The sequence below is a fragment of the Leptosomus discolor genome, chromosome 15 (genome assembly GCF_034619465.1).
Source record: "Leptosomus discolor isolate bLepDis1 chromosome 15, bLepDis1.hap2, whole genome shotgun sequence".
In the NCBI taxonomy this organism is placed as follows: Eukaryota; Metazoa; Chordata; class Aves; order Leptosomiformes; family Leptosomidae; genus Leptosomus; species Leptosomus discolor.
In genome coordinates, this window is record NC_141405.1 from 13965660 (window position 1) to 13971690 (window position 6031).

The window sequence follows — 6031 nt, forward strand, 5'->3', positions numbered from 1 at the left end:
AGCCCAGCAGTGCACAGGCAGGTAAATTGGTTTGTTTTAAACTTAGCAAAGCCCGTGTCTCACCTGTCTGCCAAGAGCTGTGCATCACTCGGGGCTCTGCTACCAGCAAACTATGACCATACTCAGCATTTAGCAACACATTTTATGTCCACCTACATATAGTGTAGTCCTATAGACGTATTTTGAGGTCTCGGTGCTGCTCAGGAGACACGTGGCTTTGCGTGCCCCACGGCGCTGCTGCTGCTCCCCGGGGCTGTGGCTGGCCACCCTGCCACTCGCCGCCCTGCCTGTGCCCTGCCTGCTGCCTGCTGCCGGGTGCTTTCTGCTGAGCTGCTTTCTGTCCCTTGCGACAGAGCATCCCTGGCCCGTGTCTGCTGGGGCACCGGGTGACACCCACACGGGTGCTGTGGGTCACGAGGGGGTGCAAAAGAACGGGAGCAGGTCCTGGAGATCGTACTGTCAGCTTTGGGAACCTGATTTAAAAAATAATCCTAGTGATGATGGCTGGGTGGGGGGATAGTGAGACAGCGGACGGACCCTCCTCCGTTAAAACCCACCCATGCCATGGTCTGCTTTGGGACCAGAGGCTGGCAGAGGGGTCGGGGTGATGATAAAGAAGGGTGCCTGCAGGGTTGGGGTGTGTGCAGAGATGTTGTCCTACGGATGCTGGGGTGCCTATGGAGAGACTGGGTGCCAGCAGAGATGTAGGTGCTGATAACGGTGCTCCAGGGACTGTTTTGGCAGCCCAGCCTTGCTCTCTACTGAGCATCCATCTCCCTGGGGTCCTGCATCAAGGGATGCTGAAGCCTCCCCGGCCCTGGCCCTTCCCTGGCTACGAGGGTCTGGTGGAGGGCTGTGGGGCAAGGTCGGTCAGAGCTCTGCTCCCCACACCAGCCCAGCTGCTGGGTGCAGCTGGGCTGGGTGCAGGTAAACAGGCAGGTAACCTCTCCGAAGGTGAATACAGACGGCTGTGCAGCTAAACACCACACTGCAGCCTCTGCTCGGCCGGGTGTGGATCCCCTGAGCCCAGGCACTTCTCATCCTACAGTCCGAGGGGGAGGTAGGCGAGGTAAGGGGGATGCTCTGGGACAAATGGGTTGTTTTTCCTCCCAGCTCGCCTGCCCAAGGACACCCAGCAGGCAGGAAGGTTCAGCCTTTTGCAGAGCTGCCTTTCCAGCAGTAAACACTGCATTCAGCTCCACAAACCAGAACCACCCCCGGACTGGAGGCAGCCGTGGCTCAGCACCAGGGCGGCCCAGTGTCTCCCAGCCTGGCCTGCACATACAGGGTCGGGCTCAGCTGAAGGAGCCGCTGGGAAGTCTGGATAAATAGCAGCGGGCGAGGAAGATTGCTTCTCAAAGGTCACCGCTTCCTCTGCGCTGCTGTGAATTCGCCCGCTTCAATCCCTCCTCCTCTCCATGGCAGCATCCTCTGCCTTAGCCCCTGTCCCAGCAGCTCCCACTGACCCCAGCCCCAGTGCCCGGGGGCGAAGCAGCCTCCCCATCAAGCCAGGCTATTCCCAGCCTTATTGTCTGACTGGGCAGTTATTTCTACTGGAAGAAAAATCCCCAAGGCTGCACCATCATCCTGCGAGATTTGCCAAAGGGAGCAGGCGGCTCCCAGCCTTCTGCCCTTTCCTGCTCCACTAAATCACCCCAGAGCCCTCCCAAATGTTTATTCTTTGGGAAAGCAATAAAAGAGAAGGAAACCCTAAAAGACAAACTCCCACCAGCCTGCCTTTGATTGCATCTGGTATTGTGGTATTTCTTAATGCTTTCCCACCGCATACTGGCTGAGGAGGGAGGGCGGGGGCAGGAGGAAAGAGGGCTTGAAGGGGGTAAAAATACAAATTCCCAATAATATCTGTGTCTGGATGGGTCTGTGTGCTGCTGGGGTAGCTCGGTCAGGATCTGGGGAAGCCAGTGCCTCTGAGGGTGGGAGCTGGGGTCCCCCAGCTCCCCGGGCTGTGCACTTGGAGGTGAGCAAGAGCATCCCCATGTTTGCAAAGGTGCCCAAGCACAGGGCAGGCACAGAGCACAGCATGGGGGGGCGATGGGTGCTGCTCTCCATCTCCCAGCCCTTCGAAGGCCAGTGCAGGGGAGCAGCGGGGACAGAGAGGTGAGGACGCTGTGACAAGCTCCATCTGCCACACAGCTGGGTGACACCATGATGCTGGGGGTGGGAAAGGCTTGGGGTGGCTTTTCCGTCCGCTCTGCCCTCACAGAACCAGACCTGCGTTCCCAGTTTGCCTGACGGGAGAAACATCTCCCGTCTTTGCGTGAAGCACCAAGAGCCGGGTAGTCCCAAGGTGCCCCGTGTCCCTCAGGGGCTGGGCAGGGGTGACAGCCGTGACACCCAGCGTGGCACCAGCGGGGGTGGAGGAGCAGTTGCTGGTGGGATGGAGGTGGGAGGGAAGGGAACGCTGAGCCGCGGCAGAGGCTGAGCATCCTCTGCTGCTGCTGGGAACAGCTTCCACCCCGCTCCCAGCGGCGCTGAGCGCGGCCGCGTCCTGGCCTCTGCCGTTCGCACCGGGAACGGCAGCGCTGCCGGCAGCCAGCTCCGGCACCGGGCTGGCACAGTGGGCACCTGCCTTCCAAGGGGCTCCGCTGGCTTCCAGCCGGCCGAGGTGACGGTGGCAGCAGGGACAGGTATTTTTTTTTTTAACCCTAGGTGAGGTGAGGCAGAGTGAGAGCGGGGCGCTGGGTGGTCCAAACCGGTGGGGAGGGCTGGGGCAAGATGTGTCCCCTCCTTTCCCCCACATTGTGTCCCGAAAGACCAGGGCATGAGGGGATGGGGGGGGGGGGGGGGGGGGGCGGCGTGCTCCCAGAGGGGCTGCGGGGACATAAATCCATCTGCCTGCGTGTGGGAGCAGCTCAAGATAACCCCAGGGGATGTCACACCCAGTGGGGGGCTGACGAAGAGCCAACAATGGGAAAAAAACTCCTGGAGAATCTGGACTGAGATGTTTTAGGGAGCGGTTGATGTGTTGGAAAGACGAGGAAACCTCAGGCTGCAGCCCCAGGATGGGAGCGTGGGGTTTTTATGAAGGTTGTGAAAACCAAAATCTTTCACCCCGAGCATCCTTGTGATGCTGCCTCTGAAAAGTCACCGGAGCAGGTGCCAGGCTCCCGGAGCCCCTCTGCAGGGGGAGGTCCCACCCAAAAGGCCCTTCCCCAGCTCCATCCAGCCCCAGCACATCTCACAACACTGACTCTGTCCATCTGTGTCCCCCAGCCAGGGCTGGAGGGTGCTGGGTGAGCAGGGAAGGTCAGTCCCCGATGGAGGCAGGGCTCCCTCTCCCTGGGGAGCAGGCAGCCTCCTGGCTCCATCAGCCCTCCCGCAGTGGGACGGCTGGCCTCATGTCACAGCCCCGTTGGCACCCAGGTTTGTGCACCATCATCTCTGGGAGGAAAATAAGCAGCTGCCCTGAAAGCAAATGCCTTCTTCCAAAAATACTTGAAATACCTGAGGAAAAAATCCTGCTGCGGGGGTACCAAGGCCAAGGAAAGTGGAGCTGAGCTTGCCTCTGAAAATCCTCTTTAAAATGCCCCGAAATCTTGGCTTCAGTTTCTAATGAAGCCCGACGCTGCTCAGATCTCCTCCCTGCTGGGTGCTGCGATGTGCCTCCACATCCAGGGATGGGACCTGCCCTGGCAGCAGCCACCCCCCAGCCTTCGGCAGGCAGCGAGCAGCAGGACCTTGCCTGGCCCCAAAGCTGCTGGGGACAGATCCCACCCTGGAGGGTTTCACAGCACAGGGAGGGATGGCTCCTGCCCCGATAGCCCAGCCCTGGGCCTGACACCTCGCAGCGGGGGCTCCCAGCAAATCGCCCAGTGGCACCACTGCAGGGTGCAACCCTGCGCAGGACGGGTCTCCCAAGGTCCGGGTGTGCCGAGCTGTGTCCCCTCCCTGCTTTCCTTTGGGGACAGGCCAGCCGGGCCATTTCTGGCCGGGCCGGGCTGTGGGGCGGTTTGCGCTGCAGAGGGAAGTGCTCTGCAGATTATCTCCCCAACGCGCTGACGCAACACCCTGACGTTGCTGCCTTCGGAGTTTTTTCGGTCGTTTCTTTCGCTTCCTTATTGCCCAACCCTCCGCGGGGTTTGCACTGGTGGCAGTCGCCGTCCTCTCTTTCCCCCTGTGAGCCTCGCCAGCCCGCACGGGGCTCTGCCCAGCTCCTCCACGGAAGGACACGTCCCGCAGGTCCAAGCCTTGGAGCGGGATGCGGGCAGGGGATGTCTTTTGTCGGCCCTCGTTTGTCCCAGCCAAAGACAGGCTGAACTGTCCCCTCCCAGACGCAGGGAGAAGTCGGCGCCTGGCATCTTGGCACAGGTTCCTGCTTGCCATCTGCCCCAGCTTGCAGCTGGGGACACCCCCACCTCACCCCTCCCTCCCCCCTGAGTCACAGCCAGGGAGCACCCACCCGCCCCACGGCACAGCCCGCGTCGGGGTGTCCGTGCCCAGCCATGCACCCCAGCACCCACCAGGCTCTTCCCTTCTCCACCCTCTTCAAAACACAACTTCAAAGGTGCTGGGAGGAACCGAAAGCTTTTTCCACCCTTTTTTTTTTTTTCTGCCAAGAACCGGGAGCAGATTTACTGAGCAAGAACCCATGGAAATGGAAGGTGGAGGGGCCACCGCGAGCACGAGCTCAACGCCCTACTAGACATCAGTGAATCCAAGCTGGACCCAAGCTGCAGCACCCAGGGCAGCTTTAGCACAGAGGGATTGCTTGAAGTGTCCCTGCGTGGGTCAGGTAAATAGAAAGGAAAAATACGGTTTTGAGTAGCGAGGTGAAGTTAATTCCTAGTCCTGCCTGGTCCTGGCTGTAAATTCAGTCCGTGCTCGCTTGCAGCGAGTCGTGAATCAGGAATTTATTTTGTGGCAAAACCCAGGGTGTATTTTTCCATATAAAAGCCTCAGCAATATAGTCACACCAAACCCCATCTATAAAAGTCTCTCTTCAGCCCCCCAAATCCTGCCAGCACCCAGTCTCCTCCGTAGGGATGGAGGAAGCTGAATGTGAGGCTGTGAAGCAGGATGCAGTGCTGGGGCAACGGGAGCCGAGGGGCCCGGCTCTGCCAGGCCCTGGGCGAGTCACCGCTGGGCAAGGCAACAGGACCGGCTCTGCAGCCGCTGCCCCAGCCTGGCGAGGCGTCACCCGCAGCCGGCCCGGCCGGCGGGACGTGCCCGTGCCCGCGGTGCCCTCCGCGGTGTGCCCGCCCGCACCGTGCCCGCCTGGCACGCCGGGGACCCCGCTGCGTGGAAGTGGGGTGGGGGCCATGCCCTAGGGTGCAAATAGTGACCAGTCCTAACGGTGATCAGTCCTCATGGTGACCCGTCCTGACAGAGCCTGGTCCTAATAGTGACTGGTCCCAATGGTGACTGGTCCTAACAGTGACTGGTCCTAGTAGAGACCAGTCCTAATAGCAACTGGTCCTAATAGCAACTGGTCCCAATGGTGACTGCTCCTAACAGTGACTGATCCTAATAGCGACCGGTCCTAATAGCGACCGCTCCTGATGGCGACTGGTCCTAATGGTGACCGGTCCTAATGGTGACTGGTCCTAATGGTTACCGGTCCTAATGGCAAGTGCTTCTAATGGTGACTGGTCCTAACAGTGAGCAGTCTTAGTAGTGGCCAGTCCTAATGGCAACTAGTCCTAATGGTGACTGGTTCTAACAGTGACTGGTCCTAATAGGGACTGGTCCTAATGGCAACTGGTCCTAATGGTGACCGGTCCTAATGGTGATCAGTCCTCATGGTGACCTGTCCTAACAGAGCCTGGTCCTAATGGTGACCAGTCCTAATAGCAACTGGTCCCAATGGTGACTGGTCCTAGTAGAGACCGGTCCTAATAGCAACTGGTCCTAATAGCAACTGGTCCCAATGGTGACTGGTCCTAACAGTGACTGATCCTAATAGCGACTGGTCCTAATAGCGACTGCTCCTGATGGCGACTGGTCCTAATGGTGACCGGTCCTAATGGTAACCGGTCCTAATGGCAAGTACTCCTAATGGTGACCGGTCCTA